This window comes from Mercenaria mercenaria, chromosome 1, assembly GCF_021730395.1.
Source record: "Mercenaria mercenaria strain notata chromosome 1, MADL_Memer_1, whole genome shotgun sequence".
Taxonomy (NCBI): domain Eukaryota; kingdom Metazoa; phylum Mollusca; class Bivalvia; order Venerida; family Veneridae; genus Mercenaria; species Mercenaria mercenaria.
In genome coordinates this window covers 60906843-60929895 of record NC_069361.1, presented here as the reverse complement: position 1 = coordinate 60929895, position 23053 = coordinate 60906843, and the positions used below count along the sequence as shown (strand labels likewise).

The following is a 23053-nucleotide window of genomic DNA, read 5'->3' as shown; positions in this document are numbered from 1 at the left end:
TTCCTTAATATTAGCTGCGCCACGAGAAAACCAACATAGTGCGTTTGCGACCAGCATGGATCCAGACCAGTGTGTGCATCCAAGCAATATGGTCAGGATCCATGCTGTTTGCTTTCAAAACCTATATGATTATGACAGTCTAACGGAAATTAAGGATATTTGAACCACAGGGCATAAATCATCATGGATACATGATTTATAAGAAGATATAAACGTATAAATTTGTTATTAAATGTAAAAAAATATTTCTCAGAAATTTCAATTTACATAAACATTTATCAAGAACAGTACAGCAATACAAACTGAAAAAATGAAATTATCAAACGTTTAAAATCAGTTTTAACAGTTCGCTCTTCCTGTGTAGAACCTCTCCTAGACCTATGTTCTCTTTTCTATGTGACACAAATTTAAGACCTGCACATGTGGAATAACCCAAAATGTTCAGCATTTGGCAAAGAAGTCACAGATCTTACTCTGCTCAGTGTTCCCTACAAGTTTTTGGCTTGTGACAATGTCCTCGACATCAACAAATGTTCCTAGCAGACTTTAATTTCCATGGAATACTGCATACTTTTTAAGTTTTTAAATCATTTCCAAGCACTCACTTGTGGAACACGCGTTATTCTCGTTCTTGGAGCTGATCGTCTTCACAGTCAGATGTTTCATCACTGACCCGTTCCCTCATTTCCGAAAGCAATTCGGTAGTAGGCCTGTCCCAGTCCTTCATTTCCTAATCACATGATTTGAACTCTTTATCGATATTCAACAATTCTATGAAATCACAATCGAACAACTGTTGAACCATTTTGTGAAGAGCTATTGGATAGTTATCATCCTCCTCTTCATCACTCTCTGAATCGTTCAACACTGTGCATTCACTTTTACTTTCAACACTGCTGTCTATCTGAAATCCACATTTCGCGAAACACTTAACGATACTGCTAACTTCAACTTCTTTCAATGCACGCGCAACCCAGTAAATTGCGTCCAGCACACTTATTCTTTCAACAGATCAAATCCACTTTTTCCCTGCTTAAGTTCCATTTGGCTGATCACGTACTGTAGTTGTTTCTTCCTGTACTTAAGTTTCATTGCCTGGATTATTCCTTGGTCCATTGGTTGGCAAAATGATGTTGTATTTGGTGGTAAGAACTTAACATTGACATTTTTGAGATTAACCTGAGGATAGGATGGTGCATTGTCCGCAAAAAGAAGCATTTTCCTGCCTTTCATTTGTCTGTCAAACCAGTGTAGCAATTTTTCAAAAATTTCTTCCGTTATCCACGCTTTCTTGTTAGACTTGTACATTACCGGCAGACAATCCTGTTTGATGCCACTGAAACACCTGGTTTTTTTTCGACTTCCCAATAACCAACTCTTTGATCTTTCCCCCTGAAATGTGAAAGTAAATGAAATTGAGCAACTTTTGTCAGTGTTTTTTTTTTTTAAAGATGCAAAAATGCACTGTCCATGCTTTAAACATGGTCATATTTCAAACATATAAGAAAAAATGATATCACAAGTCATCATAACTTTTGCAGGTCAAAATCACTTTTTGCGGACCCGCGTTTGCACTCATTTCGACCAACCAAATGAGAGCATTTGAGAAGGGTATATAATATTCAGTTTTATTTCTAAATTTTGGACTTATCAGCCTAGTACACATGTTGAATAGTAAAGACCAGTTACAGTTTTGTAGTAGCAATTTATATTTAAGGAGTCATGTAACAATGAAAACTATTGCCCTTAGGCCTAAAGCTGCCTGAACACTTTTGAAGTCATTGTCCAGCAAGCCATTAAGTTAGTTTCTTTAAGAAATATTACTACATGCGTCAGAAATAAATTTTCATAACTAGTTCACGCTCTGGTTTTAGAAGTTGAAATAATGTTCAGAAGAGTTGCGAAATAGTGTGTGTGGGGTTTGAGATGAATTTATAAATAAGAATGCATTTTGTTCAAAGTGACATATTGTACCTGGGAACTAAATGATGTTCCATCAAAGCATGCACTTTTTGTCCAGAGTGTGGACAGCCATTTCTTGCCCTGTCTTCTTAATCTGGAATATTCAAAGTTTATGATTAAGCTAAAAGATGAACAAATTTTATGTTTTTTAGTACAGTCTGGTTAGAGACCAAAAGCAAAACCAATGGAAAATACTGTGGATAAAATTACAAATTCTGTAATCTGATTGGTTGAAAACTGGATGAAAGGGTTTCATCTCCAACAGAATGACTACTGACACCTGAATTTAATAGTGAAATATGACCTATTACCACATATCTAAATGAATTCAGATTTATTTCAGAAATGATTCTACAAGCAGTAGGCATGACAAAAAATCTATTTTTAGCTTTATTTCTAAATTTTGGACTTATTATCTTCGTTAACATGTTGAATAATATAGACTGGTGGTTAAATAGCACAAACTATCGTACTATGGACTAGCAATTTATATTTAAGGAGTCATGTAACATTGAAAACTATTGCCCTAGGCCTAAAGGAATGAGAGCAACACTTGACTTCATTGTCAAGCAAGCCCTTCAGTAAGATTCTTTAAGAAATATTACTACATGTTAGAAATAAATTTTCATAACTTTTTCACATTCTGATTTTAGCCCTTGAAATACTATGTTCATGCAGAACAGTTGCGAAATAGTGTGTCTGGGTTCCAGATGAATTTATAAATCAAGAATGCAATTTTGTTCGAATTGACATAATATACCTGGGTACTACATAGTAAATAAAATTCCATCAATGCATGCTCATTTCTTGTCCAGAGTGTGGACAGCCATTTCTTGCCGGCTGCCTTCTTTATCTGAAATGTCCGATGTTTATGATTAAATCGACATGCCTTCAGATCGTTGGACAACAAAACAGTTTTTTTAGATACCTTGAAATAAATGCTATATTTCTTAAGAAAGCTTTAAAACTTAATTACCGACAAACTTTATGTTACGGAAACACATGAGAATTTGCTGTTTTTGACGGAATCCTGTTCGTGCCACTTAAATTGTTGCCTCGCCAACACGCGACAACGCGATAATTATCGCGTTGTCGCCCTGTCCAAAAACATATGTACATGCGACATTTAACAATCCTCGCGAGATTAAGAGGGCGATAATTATCGTCTTAATTGTCGCTTGTCTTTCTTAATTCTCGCGTCGTGAAATTGAAATCCAACAGACATAGTTGCGAGAATTAGTAAAACCTCGCATTGTCGCACTGTCGCTTGGGATTAAATTTCCAGACAAATTGATCGATGTAATTCTTCCTGGATATTATTTATTAATACACCGAAACAAATTTCTAATGACAGTCTCTGCTGGCTGAACACCGCTAAATCCGACTGTTCTTTATTTCATACGATTTTAAAAATACACTTAATTTAAAACGGTTTTTCGACATTTTTAGCATATATATTTTCAGAGACTTATTTTTCCCGTAACAAACTATATCGCTACTATGATATCTGAAAGTTTGTGACAAAAGAGACAACGTCTGTTCGTCCGCATGTACGTAATTTAGGATAAAAGCTGCATTTCCGTACTTTTCCGTATGTAAAGTTCGCGGTTTTCATTAACTTCAAATAATTGTATAATGTTCCAAACATAAGATATTTTAATGAATTATATTTTATAAATTAAATCTTAACATTGTCTAAACAGATATGTGATTTGTATATTTTCATCGAGGACGGTTTCGTCGGAGGACCGTCTAAAATTGTACCATTTTTCGTGCAAATATGCATACTCCATATACTAAATAGAGGGTAGGGCCTTGTCGGAGAAGCTATATCTTCATAACTTGATGTCTGATTTTAATAAATGATATCTTTTTGCAAAGAACATGACAGTACCTCGAAAAAAAAACAGGTCAAGTCGGGTTCGAGCCCGGTCGGCTGGGGTCAAGGTCATAGGTCAAAGTTCAGTAATATTCTCAAAATATGAACTTTTCAGAGCAGTAAAGGCAGTCCTGAAAACGAAAATAAAATTTCCATTGAGTCAAACGACAGCATTGGAGCAATTCTCTCGTCGGTAGGTATAGGTCCTAGCTACAGATTGAGACCCAGTTCAGGTACCTAGTTTAGCCCGAGGGTTCAGGGCAAGTTGTAGAAGGTCACCAGGTAGTGTTCGAGCTTTGAAAATCTGCTTATTTTGACCACGTTGGAAAGGTTTTCGAAAAAGTCCTGGCTATCAATTGATGCCATGTTTGAGTACCTCGGATAGCCGTAGGGGTTGGGGCGGGTTCGAGTCTGTACATCCCGGGTACCTACCTATTCCATACGTAAATATGTTGGTTTGTATCTAAGCTGCTTACAAGTCCATACGATGCCATCAGCGCTCAAAACAGGTTCTAGAAAATGACTAAACTTGATATATGCGGTAGTGTGCAGACCAAGCCTAAGCTGGCCCGACCGGGGGAGACGAGAGAATTGCTTATGGGTATGTCAAATACTCAAACTTGACATCATTCGATAACAAGGACATATACCTATCTTATGGTATAACAAAGTGTTATATGCCGGGTCACAGGACATCCAACCGGGATGAAAACCGTCCAATATTGATAAAAATATTGCTGTTTTGACTCCAACATTCCTCCATAATATTATATTGCATGTCCTGACCCCAGATGGTATCCAATATACCCTAATGTGTTTTTGAACAATAGCCAGGACCCGTACAAGCCAGACCATATGTAGTAAGGGTATATGTGATGACACAGAGGCTCGAACCAGGGTCTTAACTTGTTAAATTAGGTCTAAAGCTGATGTTTTATTGTTTATGCTGTACTTGATTTCCATATTTCATCTCCTGTGACCTCAAGGGTTTATTCTTCCACCTTTAACCTAAAAATGTATGTTATTTAGCTATAATATTAAGTACATTTATGTGTAAAGGGGGCTGTTTGCTTCTCGTCAGATGAAATATTAATCAAAATAAGCCCATTTTTTTCGAATATTTCCTTTACCGGACATCCATTCTTTATTTCCTGTCACCAATGTGTGTGACCTAGCAGCATGAAGTTAGCATCCTAGCAGCCTAGCGGCCTAGCAGCCTATTATCCTTAAATGAGTAATCGTTCGCATCAAGACATCATTCCATTTTAAATCCTAGCACTCTAGCAATTTTGCAACCGAGAAAACTAGCAGCCTATATATTATCTTGTCCACTTATTGAATTCACTGTCGCTTCTGAGATGTATAAGCAAACTCATGTATTAATATCAGACTGCACGGCTGTTTTTCGCATAGCTTTGCACAAGCCAACCTGTCCTTAAATGAGTAATCATATCCGATTTTAATGCAGAATAAACGTTCATCAAGTCATAAATCCATTTTAGATCCTAACACACTGGCAATTTTGCTACCGAGAGATATAGCAGCCTAGCAGGCTAGCGGCCTAGCAGACTATACATTATCTTGTCTACTTATTGAAGTCACTGGCACATCAGAGATGTATAAAAAACTTTTGGATTTAGATCAGACTGCACGGCTGTTATCTATGTTTCAAATCATAATTATTTAGAATATGTATAGGTTAGCTTTGTGAAACCGACGACCATAAGAACGTTTTAGTTCTTTTTTTTACATTTGATAGTTTTCAATGTCAAAATACCACATATACCGTATCTCGTACTAATAATTCGATAATTCAAGGAAAATCGTGTAATTAAAAGAGTTTAAGTTATGAATTTCTTTATTTCACTTTACTTTATTGTACTATGTTTATTCAATGAAGTGTTTACCTTATTTTTAGGAACTGTTGCAAATTTCTGCAGGAGAGGGTTTGGGCAGTTGCAGGGCGGGGGGAGTGGTCGCTACAGGGCTGAATATTGTGCATTCTAGATTATTTCAACACTGATAATATGGTTGTCGGTTACTCTGTTTTCTTGTTTGCAAGCTTATTTATAGATTTATAGTTGCCACTAGATATCTCTCCATAAGACTTTCAAAATGTTACTGGAGAGGGGTGGGGGATGGGGGGGTGGGGGGATAATGCAAGACACAAAAGACGCTTCCATTCTAGAATTACGTTAGGCAAATTGCGTGTATACTGTTCTGTTTGCCCCGCTATACAAACGTTATTGATTGGATATTTACAGTTTGAGCCTCGACACGGTATGCGCGACAGAACTTGAATTATTCGAGGTCTTAATCACGGAGTCCTGTTCAGGTAATAGGACATTAATGTCTCGTGTCTTGCAACATCTCGTATGTAGATGAAGATGGGTTCTGAACGAAAACGAAACCCTCAGTATAAGTTGAAAAATACATTGCATGTCTTTTTATATGGTAGTATGTTTAGGACACATATTTTTAGATTAAGTTATCTCGAGAACTCTACAAATTGTCATGCGATCGAAATAAGATGTGCACTGGAGATAAGATTTTGAGCGCCAGAAATAACACACTGGATAACCGGCTATCCTGACGCCCGCTGGACAAAAAACCCCACTGGAAATGTAACCCAGCTGTAAACTGGTAGGTAAAGTTTTTCATTTATTTCTAATAAGACGAAGCCAATTCTTGAAATCAACTTGTCAGTTTTGTCAAGGAATGAACATGGCTTACATTTACAATATCTTGGCCCAAAACGATCGTTTTGTTTTTAGACATTCACTAACAATTTCTTCGGTTTGAAAAATCGAGCAAAAATCCAAAGTTTTGCGCAATTTGTTTTGTTTATGAACAACATGTGAAAACTTTTATCGTCTAGTTTAACGGATGTGTCCTTCCGGAACACATGTGTGAAGTCTCCGGATTCTACGTATTCCTGAAAAAATATATAAGCTGTTTAATAAGCATGGTCGAAAAAAAGGACTGTCGAAAACGGCCGCTAGTGCTGTCGCTGAACTCGGATGCTAACATTTATAGGATATCCATTAATTAACTCCAATGATTCTGAATACTTTTGTATGTAAAAAGTATTACTGGCAGTGATTTGACGGAAACGTAATTATTTTATAAAACGGCACTTTCATTTCAAGAGGCTTTATGACTATATTCCTTCAGTCCCGGGCTTAATTTTAACCTAATAAACGCGTTCATGCCATACAGCCATGCGAAAGCCAACCATATAGTTTTTTTTTTGCAGTTACACCGAAACAATACAGTACATATTGCCACTTTGCCAGCTTTTGATGGTGGAGGAAAACTATTACAGGTGCCTCCGGGCTACTACAGAAAGTAATTTCACCTCGGGTTTTACAAGAGCAAATGATTGCTTCTGTTCGTCAGTCCTTTGAATTTCGTTTGAAGAATTCAGTATCTTTAATGAATCTCAAATGCCTGTTCTTTTTTTTTTTAAATTGTGGAGAGTGGGATCACACCCTATAACGTGATAGCGCGACACCACCAGATAACATGACACCAGATCGGATAACGCGACACTCTGCGGAGTTTGTTGTCGATTAGAAGTAAGTATTTTCAATTTTTTCTTTACACAAGGTGAATCAATGAAAAGCAGACTCTTACCAGGTTTCGAGGATAGAAAGAGGCATCTAAAGGAATGTTTTCTGAATTAAAAAGACCACCAAATAATCATACAGATGGCTAATCCACGGCCAGATTTTCATTGTTTTGGATATTGAACCGAGGATTTTTTCTCATTTCTGAAGCAACAAGCTTGGCATTACCCTCAATAGAAAGCCAAACATTCTCTCTCTTTGTCTGCCAAATATCCCGGCGAAATCTCCATTACTTTCGAAAATACGTGGTGTTAAAGTCGGATGGGTAGACCAAAAATGTTCTGTCTGACACCACATAATTCCCAGGGAAGGTTCTTACTGACACCAACTTTTGAAGATTAGATGTTCTGTCTGACACCAGCATTTGATCATACTTTTTTTGCCTTTATTTCGCTCGGTTTGCAGTATTTTATCGAATTTACGCATGTTTTCGGGTGTAACGGGTCGTTAAATTCATTTTTCTAATAAGAGTTTAGGTTATAGTGTAGAAATTCACCGTAATTCGGTCGAAAATGTGCCTTCGTGGTGTTGTTGAAAGTAGTATACATAAAAAAATACTTACTTTTTTTTATTTTTGGCACTTTTGCGTGTAAAATGGGGGCTTATTTCATTCGCAGAATGTATTTTCAGTAAAATAAGACGCGTTTCAGGTTAAATATCGCGTGTATATGGCAAATGATGAGAGAAAACGAAAGATGGGTCGTTTACTGCGCGACACCGTAAACAACGCGATTCAAGAAAGGGTCAGTGGTTTCAATTTATACTGGTATAAAACCTTTTAATTTCAACCATTTTCAGGATTCAGTTCAATTTCTCGATATCTGATACAGTATGATGGGTGATTTTGCACTAAATGATCTATTGTAACTTTGAATACATCAAAGCTTTCATAACAGTAATAACACCTGTACTTCCGTCTGTTGTCCATTATTCTTCCATTAACCTGAAATATTAATTGCTATTAATGTGTGGAATATATAGATATATACAGAAATTATACGAAAACGGTTGAATTAACCGCTATAACTATCGACCGCTATATAATTAGCACTCGCAACTTTACAATACTTCCGACGGGCCTGCAGATGATTTGTAATATTGAAAATTGGCAATAACTTAACATTTTAACTAAGGTGTCTATATGAATATTGCCAGCTTCAATTCAAGCAAGTTGTTTTAATGTATCAAGGGCATGTATGCATTACGATAGTACATTCATTTTCGATTTTATGAAAGCGTACCAAAGAGTAAGTTCTGGAGGAGAGAATGTCTTTACATTTTCTGTACACGACCTTTGGACTATAAGATATTTTTAATAATGGGTCTCCATTACTGTAAATATCAACATATCTGCCAGCCAGTCTTTTCAATTCAAATGTCTGGATTCCACCAACAGCACAATGAATCAAAATGACGCCTGAGACCCCCTTAAAATATATGTTCTACTTCTATATGAGCCGCGCCATGAGAAAACAAACGTTATAAGTGGCTTTGCGACCAGCATGGATCCAGACCAGCATGCGCATCCGCGCAGTCTTGTCAGGATCCATGTTGTTCGCTTTCAAAGCCTATTGCAATTAGAGAAACTGTTAGCGAACAGCATGGATCCTGACAAGACTGCGCGGATGCGCAGGCTGGTCTGGATCCATGCTGGTCGCAAAGTCACTATGTTGGTTTTCTCATGGTGCTCATATATCATATATATCTATATACTAAAACATTGACAGAATATGAATAGGTCAACAATATATGAATAGGTCTTTCAGAGCTTGTTGAATATTGACTCTGACAATCCTATCAAAATATGACTCCTCCTATACCCACTCCGAGGTGCACAACCGTTAAATCATTATGGATTTTACTTTCTCTACACATTTATTGTCATGACACCTAAAATCGTGCTGAATGTCGTCTTGAACTGTAAAGGTTTTATACCAGGGTTCTAATGTAAATTCGCCATAGTTTAGATCCATGTACTATACTTTCTAGAACTTCAACCCATAGAAACCCATATATATATAGTAAACTACAAATAATTAGCCGTCAAACTATGAAAAGAAAAGGTGGTGTGTAGACAGATTTGTGGTGGAACGCCGCCAGATTGAAGCCACTGACCCTTTCTCGAATCGCGGTGTTGACGCCGTCGCGCAGTAAACGACCCATCTTTCGTTTTCTCTCATCATTTGCCATATACACGCGATATTTAACCTGAAACGCGTATTATTTTACTGAAAATACATTCTGCGAATGAAATAAGCCCCCATTTTACACGCAAAAGTGCCAAAAATAAAAAAGTAAGTATTTTTTATGTATACTACTTTCAACAACACCACGAAGGCACATTTTCGAACGAATTACGGTGAATTTCTACACTATAACCTTAACCCTTATTAGAAAAATGAATTTAACGACCCGTTATACCCGAAAACATGCGTAAATTCGATAAAATACTGCAAACCGAGCGAAATAAAGGCAAAAAAAAGTATGATCAAATGCTGGTGTCAGACAGAACATCTAATCTTCAAAAGTTGGTGTCAGTAAGAACCTTCCCTGGGAATTATGTGGTGTCAGACAGAACATTTTTGGTCTACCCATCTGACTTTAACACCTCGTGTTTTCGAAATTAATGGAGATTTCGCCGGGATATTTGGCAGACAAAGAGAGAGAATGTTTGGCTTTCTATTGAGGGTAATGCCAAGCTTGTTGCTTCAGAAATGAGAAAAAATCCTCGGTTCAATATCCAAAACAATGAAAATCTGACCGTGGATTAGCCGTCTGTATGATTATTTGGTGGTCTTTTTAATTCAGAAAACATTCCTTTAGATGCCTCTTTCTATCCTCGAAACCTGGCAAGAGTCTGCTTTTTATCAATTCACATTGTGTAAAGAAAAAATTGAAAATACTTACTTTTAATCGACAACAAACTCCGCAGAGTGTCACGTTATCCGATCTGGTGTCATGTTATCTGGTGGTGTCGCGCTATCACGTTATAGGGTGTGGGGATCGGAGAGCCATCCACCACTTCCCCTTGAAGAATCACGTATGGCAACTACACATATAATTTTTCTTAACTAATAATAAAGATATAGTTAAACTTCGTTTAAAAATGGGGTTTCCGTATTTTTTTTCCATTTACGATGTGTTTGTGCTATTCTAGCCAAAAAAAACTGCCCTATATTGTATAGCGTTTTAATTCTTCGTTTCAAAATGTTTGATATGATCACTTGATGCATGCATTTGACCGTAGTACTATATAGTAAAGACTTTTATAGTATGTTTCAGACACGTTACTGAAATTTCGTTATTTTAAATCACAGTTGTAACTGTGCTATAGTGATCCAAGAAGTTTTTTCTTTTTTTTTTTTTTACACTGTAGCAATATCTAACATTTTGTTTCAGTGTTCAAAATGGATTGGTAATGCCCGTTCTTGTTTTGAAAAGTGTTCTTAGTGCAGTGCTAGATACGTGTATAATCTTATTTGCTCATACATAATTATTTAATTGCTCCTTATGTTAATCTGCTATTTTGTTTTATTCATAGATACCTTTTCAACAAATACCAGTTTATTCATGGTCTAAAACTGCAAGTTGTTGATATATACAGGCAAACGGTTGTAAACGATCGTTTCAAATCTAAATAAGCAGAACTTTGCAAAATCTCACATGACTGTTTTAAAGAATAGTATTCATTTATCAATTCAGTTATTTCTTAACATGCCAGCCACATGTAGCTTTAATCAACATATAACAAGGTAGATCGGAACTCTTCCTTGCTTGTTTACGATCCCGGATCCCAGAATTTATGTCACAAGAGTTACTCCCCTTTTGTGCAGTTTACCCATTTGCTCTTTCTGCCAACAACATCTTACACTGTTATTTTGTACAACGCTTTGTGTGCATTGTTTCACATACATAACGTCTTTTTGTATAAAAAATAAACACTTTAGAGACCGGACCTGAAAGTGCGACCTTAATGTTCAAGCAAGGGTGATGACTCTTGCATGTCTAAGATCATTTGGCTGTAGTAAACATTTGTGTAACATACATGTATTTCAAAATCTCTCGAGGAATAATAGTCATACGCCGGAAAAGATATAAACCAATGGAAAAGCATGAATATATTTGAAATTTAGTCTATGCATGTAGAAATTGCCAGTCCGACACAAAATACTTAAATATAGTTCTGTGTTAAAGATTTTTGTGATACTGACATTTGAGGTGGTCATTCGTGATTGGGCCTCACAAATACTTATATCATTGGTAACACATACACAAACAAAACAATTTGCGCAAAACTTCGGATTTTTACTCGATTTTTCAAACTGAAGAAATTGTTAGCGAATATCTAAAAACATAACTATCGTTTTTGGCCCAGAAATTGTAAACGTAAGTCATGTTCATTCCCTGACAAAACTGTCAAGTTGATTTGCAGGAATTGACTTCGTTTCAATAAAAATAAATGAAAAACTTTGCCTACGATTTACAGCTGGGTTAAATTTCCAGCGAGGTTTTTTTGTCCAGCGGGCTTCAGGATAGCCGGTTATCCAATGTGAATAAGATGCAATGTCGAGCGTTCGAGATAATTATTTTCTGAAAACAAATTGGTCATGATGGTTCTACATCGAACACTTGAGTTTCACCGTTCAGACAAATATTACTACACACAAATGTTCTAGCAAGTCACGACATCTGCGGCCATCACTTTTCACAAATCATAGCGTCCACAGTTTTCCTGAAATATCGTTTGCGTTTAATTGTTTTGACAAGGCATTTAGAGAAAATAAGTCATGGCGACCACGTTTTTACCGTATCAGCGTGCCATATATAACTTGAGCGGTCGAATTACGTTTTCCCTTCACTGTAGAGAAACTACTTCCTCGCCGCTAAAGACGCAGTGCTAACTTCCGGCGAATGTTCTCAAATTCATCACTGTGTAGAAATACATTCACGTTACCGAAAAGTTGGCTTCTGAAGCTGGTCATTCGGGCTAACTCTTTCTTCTTCCTAATAAACCTGGCTCCGCTTTGATGCTATGTGGTTAAATTATGATAAAACAATGATGTTATTGCGTTACATACGTCACAGAACGAAATGATATGTTATTTCTTTATATGTTTTGTTAAAGGAGCGGGTGGCAGAGTGTGTTATATGTCGGTTGGTTGGGGTTGGGATGTTTTGTACGACGGCGGTGATGGAAGACTAAGGCACCCTGAAGAAATGAAGTAACTGTTCAGGGTGGGGAGGTTAAGTTTTATGTTGAGGGTTTCGTGAATTGTTGCAATGTTTAATTCTTCGTCTAATCAAAACCCACCTACACTATAAGTTTTTCTCTGGGCGCAAAATACAAAGGACATACTTTTTGAAGTGTGTGAGTCCCATGGGTGGCAGTTGGTGTGGGCTATGGTGTTTGCGCGGCGGCGGTGAGTGGTGTATTTGTTTGTTTGTATGGGGGAGGGACTAATAATGTATATGTGAGGAGAGTGGTGTGGATTGTCGCACTGCGCAAATTGTCTTATTATTACCCATATATATCCAAAGTTTAAAGTCGATACATTGAATAGTTTTGAAGTTGTGATCTGGAAACAAAATACAAAGGACAGCTTTGCCATTTGAACTAAGTTTGTGACATTGAACTTTGACCTACAAATCATTTTCATGGGTTCAATACATCATCTTATCGCCTGCTATTCATATGCCGAGTTTGAAGTCGATATTTTGATCGGTTTTGAATTTATGCTCTAAACACAAAATATAACAGATCTGACCTTTTTTGTGACATTTGTCTTACCGACCTGGTGCATGCGCTCTGCACATATATAGTCTTATCGCTTCCTACCTATATGCCAAGATTGAAGTCAATCCATTCGATGTTTATTAAGCTATGCTCCATATACGAATTTATGATTGACGGACAGACGCACTCGTCATAGAAGTTTTGCTTGTACCTTCAGAATATAAATTCACAACATGACTGACTTCTAATGATGATGGTGTGATATATCTACCACTTATAGGTAAAGAATGTGTTCAAAAAACAATGTGCATCCTTGAAAACATAATTATTCAAATAATAGCAAAAGTTGATTAGCTTTCGATATACAGTTATTGAAAAGATCAAATGCACACTTTTTTACGCAAATGGCGTCGAAAATCATGTTTTAGCCAAGTTCTAAATAGTTGTGATGTTGCTCTTTTTACGGTGATTAATTTAGTTTCCTGGTGTCCATTTAATTCATTTTTTTCTGTTTTTTTTTCTTCATTTAATATAATAGACACCTCTAACCTCTACGGTGATGCAATTTTCAAATATGTACTTCGACTATTCACTGAAGGTATGCTTGCTTTATGCAAAAATCAGAATGCCAGAATCGTGCTCTCTTGAATCTCTCTGTTAACATATGTTGACCACCCCAGAAACGTGTCAAGATCGCATTTTATTTTGCGGTTCAAGAAATATATACAGCGATTAGCTTTCCGAGAAAATGATTCCAGGCCTTAAAATTTAACATGACACTCATTTCTGCGCTTGTAATTTGAATTAAAACCACGAGATATTTCCATTTTGCATTTTGCAGTTCGAATTTTAAAGAAGTTAAGATTCTATAGGGTGTCTTTTTGGCGATGCTAGGAAAAGTTAATGAACTGAGTACACTGACCTCAGATCACAAATAAGGTCACTAGGTAAGGTTAGCTTAGTTTACCCAGAAAAGAAAAGTATGAACAGAAACGTTGTGAGAAATATATTTCTTCACTGAGACATATCTGCAGAAACACGGCCATCAAGATTTTTTAATAACAATTTACCCCGATACGCTGGAAACCGTATACAGTGGAACCTGTCTAATCCGATCATGCTCGGACCCAAAAAAAGTTCGGATTAGAGGGGTTTTCGGATTAGAAAGATTTATATTTTAGAACGTAAAATAGGCTATTTGTTATACATGATGTATAGATTCATCGTTTTGTGAAAAGACAAATAAAAATAGTCAAATCATAAGCATTATGTAGACAACTTTAGTTTTATGTAAATTTCTTGTTAATTTAACTTCACAATATCACTTGTAAACAATTTTTTTTCACCACACCTACATTCCTAGAAGGTAGCTATTAGAAGAATATTTTTACTTGTCTGGTTATTGTAATTGTCCGATTTACGAGCTACGACCCAGGTCAACCAATTCTAAACACTTTTCTAATGGTTGATCTACGACCTAGGTCAACCAAATCTGAACTCATTTCTACTGGTTGATCTACGTGCTACGACCCAGGTCAACCAATTCTAAAAACGTTTCTAATGGTTGATCTACGAGCTACGACCCAGGTCAACCAATACTGAACCCTTTTCTAATGGTTAATTCTGAACTCATTTTTAATGGTTGATCTACGATCTACGACCAAGGTCGACCAATTCTAAACTCATTTTAATGGTTGATTTACGATCTACGACCCAGGTCAACCAATTCTAAACGCTTTTCTAATGGTTGATCTACGATCTAAGACCCAGGTCGACCAATTCTAAACACTTTTCTAATGGTTGATCTACGATCTACGATCCAGGTCGACCAATTCTGAACTCATTTTTAATGGTTGATCTACGATCTACAACCAAGGTCGGCCAATTCTAAACTCATTTTTAATGGTTGATCTACCAGCTATGACCCAGGTCAACCAATTCTAAACACTTTTCTAATGGTTGATCTACGAGCTACGACCCAGGTCAACCAATTCTGAATGCATTTCTAATGGTTGAACTACGATCTACGACCCAGGTCAACCAATTCTGAACGCATTTCTAATGGTTTATCTACGATCTACGACCCAGGACAACCAATTCTAAACACTTTTGTAATGGTTGAACTACGAGTTACGACCCAGGTCAACCAATCTTGAACACTTTTCTAATGGTTGATCTACGGGCTACGACCTAGGTCGACCAATTCTGAACTCATTTCTAATGGTTGATCAACGATATACGTCCCAGTTCAACCAATTCTAAACACTTTTCTAATGGTTGATCTACGATCTACGGCCCAGGTCGACCAATTCTAAACACTTTTCTAATGGTTGATCTACGCGCTACGACCTAGGTCGACCAATTCTAAACACTTTTCTAATGGTTGATCTACGATCTACGACCCAGGTCAACCAATTCTGAACGCATTTCTAATAGTTGATCTACGATCTACGACCCATGTCAACCAATTCTGAACTGATTTTTAATGGTTGATCTACCAGCTACGACCCAGGTCAACCAATCCTAAACAATTTTTTAATGGTTGACCTACGAGCTACGACCCAGGTCAACCAATTTTGAACGGATTTCTAATGGTTGATCTACGATCTACGACCCAGGTCAACCAATTCTGAACGCATTTCTGATGGTTGATCTTCGAGCTACGACCCAAGTCAACCAATTCTGAACTCATTTTTAATGGTTGATCTACGAGCTACGACCCAGGTCAACCAATTTTAAACACTTTTCTAATGGTTGATCTACGAGTTACGACCAAGGTCAACCAATTCTGAACGCATTTCTAATGGTTGATCTACGATCTACGACCCAGGTCAACCAATCCTGAACACTATTCAGGAAGATATGACTCCTCTGACAAGGCCAACCTCTATATTTAATATATGAAGAAGTACGCATAGTTTCACGAAAAATGGTACAGTTTGAGACTGTCCCACGACGAAACCGTAGTTTGTAAAAATATTCAAATTACATGTCTGTTTAGATAATATTTACATTTTATTTATAGAAGTTATTTCATAAAAATATCTTGTGTTTGGACATTCTAGAATTAATTGAAGTTATTGAAAAACACGGATTTTTCCGTACGGAAATACAGCTTATATCCTAAATTACGTACAGACGGACGAACAGATATTTTCTTTTTTAACACATCCTCCGTGGCCGAGTGGTTAAGGTCGATGACTTCCAATCGCTTGCCCCTCATCGATGTGGGTCCGAGCCTCACTCGGGGCGTTGAATTCTTCATGTAAGGAAGCCATCCAGCTGGCTTACGGAAGGTCGGTGGTTCTACCCAGGTGCCCGCTCGTGATGAAATAATGCACGGAGGGGCACCTGGGGTCTTCCTCCACCATTAAAGCTGGAAAGTCGCCATATGACCTATCATGTGTCGGTGCTACGTTAAATCCAACAACTTTCAAATAGTGTCATTTTCTACAAAAAGTTTTAGTTGCAGTTATTTACGTAAAATAAATATTTCATAAGCATTTTTCCTTATTTTACGGCTAATATTTTAAGCAAAAAATGCAAAGTTAATTTTTTCCGACGGCGTTTAGAAAATTGTTTTCATACTCGTTTTTTGACAATATTTCGTCGGCATTCAATGGAACACTAATCGGATTCCGTTGTTTCCCTTTGTCAACGGTGTAGCAAAAAAATCACCAACAGTGATATAGTAAGAAATTATCCCTATCACCGGGCGACAGTGCGAGGTTTTACTTTACAAATTCTCGTAACTATGTATATTGAATTTCAATTTCACGATGCGAGGTTTAAAAAAGACAAGCGACAATTAAGACGATAATTGTCGCGCTCTTAACCTCGCGAGGATTGTTAAATCTCGCATGTAAGTATGTTTTCGGACAAGGCGACAACGCGATAATTATCGCGTTGTCGCGTGTTGGCCAGGCGACAATTTAAGTGGCACGAACAGGATTCCATAGTTTTTACTACTTTTTACGATGAAAATTGAAAAGCGTTTGTCACACTTTTACTCCGGGTAAACTGTCTCAATTATAAATATCTGTATTTTGAAATCATTATTCACTACTTCAGCTATAGCACTATTGGTTAGGACGATGGGAAAATGTCTTTATTGCTGCAGCGGGTCAGGGTTCGATTCCTGGCGCGGTCATCCTTTTTTCTTGATCTAGAATTTTTAAAATATTTTAGAAACAAAAATTCTTATTCTAATGTTCATAATATGACTAAAGCTTCAATTTGAAAGAAAGATTATTTTTTAGCCAAATCTGGAGGCATGTCGCTTTAAACTAAAAAAAAGAATAAATTACATGTTTTTGGACATTGCGGTTTATAGATTTTGTACCATACCCTGTTACCAAGGTGTCAGCGATATGACAAGATTCTGGATACATAATATGAGCCGCTGATGCACTTTGTGATAAGAAATACCAAAGTTTTCAAAATCGTTCTGTTGCAGTCAATTACTGTACGTAAGTCAATTGTCAACAATTTTGCCAACTTTCAGTTTGAAAGAATGGCTACTGTCGGAATTATGCCACATTCAGACAGACAGTCCACACCTGCAAAAAAACGTGTCAGGGGCATAGATAATGCCAATTTTTCATTAAATATAGTATCATACGGCCTTACTTTTCTTATTTCTATAATTCGTTTGCAAGAAACAGCTAGAAGTACAAGAAAAAAAAATCGATTTCTGTCATTCTTACCTAAAATGGTGTCGCTGATGCAAAACAGAAATGTGGGGAATCACCTTAAAAACAGGATTTTGCCTACTTTCCGAAAAAATCTCAAATTTGCCCAAAATATGCAAATGATATGCCATGTTTGTCTTAAAATGGTGCTTATTGCTCAATTCTGACCAGAAAGTACCAGTTTTACATCGGTTCAAGCAATTTTCACGAAGTGCGAATTTTTCATTTTTAGGTATGAAGGTATTAAATGCATCCGCTACTATTTTCTATATAAAATTAACAACTTATAACATATTTTTATCAAGACTTCTAGCCTTTCACTTCCTGCGAGACTACCCTTGTCTTGAAGGTCTGTCTTTAGGCAATCAAAATATACCCAAAAAATATGGGGTCGACCATAATGCAGTGAAACCATGGTCACGTGACTGAGACACGTGATGGAAACGCTAATATTGCGTAGGTAGACATCAGGAAATACCTACTTTCACTTTCATTTTACAAGGCAGCTTCAAATCAACTTTTGAAGCATATAACGTAGCTTAAAATCATCTGCGGACATTCCTTTTTACAATCAAGCATCAATAAAGCTTATATCTGGCATGAAAAGGGCCTTTACTAGGCGGGAAAATTGCACTATATATTGATATGGACTACATTCGAGTGGACCACGGAGGCATATCCGGCCAATTGCCCCCTTCATGCCATAAATGGAAGACCGCTGTATTTATTGAACTATATTTTCTAGCCTTTTCAAAAAATTACAAATTCGGCATTTTACTGCTCCTCAACTCCTATCCCCATGTATTGATGTAAAGGGTCTATCATAAACAGTAATTAAAATTACTAAACTGGTTGGAGTAGACATAAATTACCTTAGTCAAATCATTTTATTTTGTGTGAATATTTAAAGCTATCCATACAGTATCTATATTCATGTTCAAACACATGTCACACTCTGTCACTTGAGGTATATTTGCCAATAATTTTCGAAGGTGATATGCACCCGAATCCAACTAAAACTCCGCACCCCACTTACAGTAACTCACTGAATCCGCCCCTGCTGGTCGCTGGTGCATTTCTGGGTGGGTGGAGAGTGATTAATTTTGAGCCCCGATAACAAGGAATAAATTATGCAATAATCAAATAAAACAAGTAACTGTAGTGTAGACGAAACATACCTGAAGATGTAATTTGTTAAATGTCCAGCGTTGAAACTGAATAGATCTACTGGTATAGGTACATTTTGTTTGACGCTGTCGATAACAACACTATCTCCGACCCATTGTAAAACAGTCTATGATTGGACGATGTAGCTTATATTGCGTCACCAATAAATTCACAGTATTGGAAGGTGTATTACAAAATCACGTATCAGTTGGGCTAACTTTTTCGTAATTTTAAATACATAGCGGAAAATCACTGAAAAGCGCAAGATACATGGGCGCCGCCATTTTATTTTTGCACGTAGTTTTTGTCCAAGACAAAAGTTAGGGGTGCACTGAGGCACCCCTAGGAACGGTGCCTAGGAATAGTCCTAATTTTAGTCTTAATTTCATACAGTCAGGGGCGTAGTTTGCATTTTATAAATTGCAGGCCCGATGCGCCGAAGAAGCGACTTTGGTAGTGGGGTATTGGGGTATCCTCCCCACGAAAATTTGGAAAAACTAAGAGTGTCTATGGTGCATTCTGAGCCATTCTGGAGGAATAAAACCAATGCTAAGCGGGGGAGTTTAATTCAATAAAAACACACAAAAAACGATCAAAGTTCAGTTTATGACTACGTTATCATAACTAAGTATAACTGACCCAACATCAGTATTATCAGTTCCATATCAGTCACACTGTGAATGATATAGGTTTTCTATTTCTTTTATTAGCATTCAGCAAAACAAAATAAACAGAATTTGTTTGTTTTGAGTGGATATGGAATATATCACATTGACAGTTGATGCAATTAAATATTTTCATGAGCAGGTAGCGCGAGTTATTGTATCAGTTCTCGATGTGATATTCCATATCCATTTACAGCAAACAAATTCTGTTTATTTTTTGCTGAATGCTAATAAAAGAAATAGCAAACCTATATCACTCACAGTGTGACTGATAAAAAATATGTTCTTGTATTTTGTTGATGGATAAAATGATGCGAATAATTAAATCACTCATGCTACGCACTCCTGATTTAATTACTAAGAATCCGAAGTTCTGATTATATTTATTCACCGATAAAATGTAGTAAATCATTATTTATTAAACAGATGCACATTTCAATAATTATTCAACTGAAAAATAAGCTGTATACGCACTTCAAGATATGCATTTTGTACTATGAAACAGATTTTACAGCACAGTCTAGACTTCTTTAATCAAAAACAATACTTTCAAACTTTAATAAACTTGAAACAGTTTATGTTTTCAAAATGCATTAGATTCACGGATTATTGAGAGGCACCGAGGTGTAGGGGTAGAATTAAATCAGGGTTTTTTCCCCTTCATAATAGGGACCGCTGAAGGCCCCTTCCCCTCAGTAAATTTCTTTTAAATCATGCAGTTTTCCACAAAAATTGACTTTGCATCAGGTTTTTATTCCCCTTTGCTCAAATACCTAGCTGTTCCCCCTCCCCTCACCCCTCAAATAACAGGCCTTGGCCCCTTCCCCTCTTGGTAAAAAAACCCTGTAAGTACCGTCGGACTCCTAACCCGGAGGTCGCGGGTTCGAATCCCGTCCGCGTAATTTGATCATGACATTCGCAACCCCTTTTTTCGGCGCAAGTACCGTCTATTTGCCAACATTAATAAAATTGTGGGGCGATAATTGGCGGGGCGGTGGTATACGAGCAAGAAAATAATTAAAACTACTGGTATCTGTTTTATCTTTTTAATCATGGAAATATCTAATAAATACACTCTAATTACATGTTCAATATTGGGCAGGCGCATCTGGGCATATGCCTATACGCCTGTGCGTACAATTCAATTCGACACAAACTGTCAGCGAGAACATAACGAACATATAAAGGAACACAGTTGGAACCGCACAGGAACGGCCGGTGGCAACACCTTCGAACGATAAATGTGTATTTTTCTTCTTTCTAAATTACACATTGCTTACAAAGCTGGGCATACTGATACTGCTTCATTTCTGTATATCATACTTATCTTCTTTGCAGTTTGCAGTTCATATGATCAGTGGCATCTGGATTATTGTGATCTATAGCGTAAAAGTGAACAAACCTTATATAGGGAGTACGGACATATCATTTGATGTCGAACATATATTGTGAATCGTTTTAAGTTTCGTATATTTTAAATGAATTCGTAATGTCATATGATCTTAATTACATATGTGTATATTGTGCATCCGTTTAGTTGAAGTTTTCTATATATGTAGAAGACATTTCGCATAGATATGTCTCACAAGAACTAAAAATTCTGTCTGCCTAAGTGACAAACTTAAGTAGAAACAAGCAAAAAATGAAAGTAAAGAAAGTGTTTTAATGCCATGGAAAACAATTATGTAGGTAAACCCTAAACAGTTTCAGAGGTTTAGTATAAAATCATCAACTGTAATTTTTACAAGTAAGTGTTTATGTCTCAAAAGAACTGTCAAGCTTTTAACAGTGTTTAATGTTGGGAGGAAGACCCCGGATGTCTCCTTCGGACATAACTTTAGGCCATGAACTGATGCCTGGATAAAGCCATAAATTGTTCAGAAAGCCAACCTGATGTATGAACTGATACCTGGATAAAGCCATAAACTGTTCAGAAAGCCAACCTGATGTATGAACTGATACCTGGATAAAGTCATAAATTGTTCAGAAAGCCAACCTGATGTATGAACTGATACCTGGATAAAGTCATAAACTGTTCAGAAAGCCAACCTGATGTATGAACTGATACCTGGATAAAGCCATAAACTGTTCAGAAAGCCAACCTGATGTATGAACTGATACCTGGATAAAGCCATAAACTGTTCAGAAAGCCAACCTGATGTATGAACTGATACCTGGATAAAGTCATAAATTGTTCAGAAAGCCAACCTGATGGTTTCCTCACAATGAAAAATTAAAAAATAGACACCTCGTGCGAGGTTTCGAACATACAGAGATACAACCGGATACAAGCTAAAGACTTTCATATTTGAAAATATGAACTGTTACTACATATAGTTGAGGTAAACATAAAGTAACAGGTTTATCTGTATTAACAGTACTATATGCCCTAGGTTTAAAGTAACACGTAATGCATGTATAGCTAAACACAGTATAAATATTTGCTGCTATTACAAAAAGTTTAGCCAACGATTTATATTTAATTGACACTAAATCTCAGCATACCGGTACATGTATATTAACTGGATGTTTGGATGTTTTAGATTTAGACCACCACTTCAGGCGAAACATTTTGCCACAAACCCCTAGTTGCGATACTCAGTCAAAAGCGAGATTCTGTCTACGGCAACTACCGAGCGCTCGTTTCTCTACAAACATACCTACATATCACTTTGCCCATTAAACCTCGGTATACTCAATTTGGGCATGTCGGAATCTGCTTGCACAAAGGATCACCCGCCTGACTGCTATTCAAGTATCAATAAGATGCAATAAAACAGAGCAGTGCGAGAATAAAAATGATAGTCTTCCGTTATCTCGAGTAAGAAAAACGTGACTGCTTACGTGATATCGAAGACTTTATTAATGGTTGCAATAACATCTATCAATCTATATCCAGATCTGAATACAGAAGTACTTTTAGCAATTTGCACAGTTTAAATTTGCATTTGCCAAAATTAGACGTTTAATGACTAAAAAATGTTAAGTTTCCCGTGAGAAAACTTGAAACGTTTGCAATGTGTGCATAGATACATTAATCAAAAACTTGACAAAATGTTGATGCAGACGCAATGCATTAAATTAAACACTGACAAAGATTTCAAATACGATTACAACAAAAGTAAAAAAAACACCCTAGTATACCTTTAAAGTGCGAGGTATCAAAAACTTACCAAAATGCGGATGCAGACGCAATGCATTAATTCATGACGAAGATTTCAATTACGATAAAAACAAAAAAAAACCTAGTATACCTTTAATGTGCTAGGTAACTATGTAATCTTGACATTGTGGAGGATATTAAATGAATAATAAATAAATAAATA

The 23053-nt window shown here is 36.7% G+C and overlaps 1 long non-coding RNA gene across 1 annotated transcript; it reads right to left on the bottom strand.

Annotated features, from left to right (window-relative positions):
• Positions 1-209: 209 nt before the first annotated feature.
• On the bottom strand, positions 210-19342 carry LOC123536286 (uncharacterized). The gene is made up of 4 exons (XR_006683295.2): positions 19074-19342; positions 2723-2815; positions 1975-2056; positions 210-1392 (listed from the first exon to the last, which is right to left on the bottom strand). It is a non-coding gene; the product is annotated as an uncharacterized LOC123536286 (long non-coding RNA).
• Positions 19343-23053: the final 3711 nt, after the last annotated feature.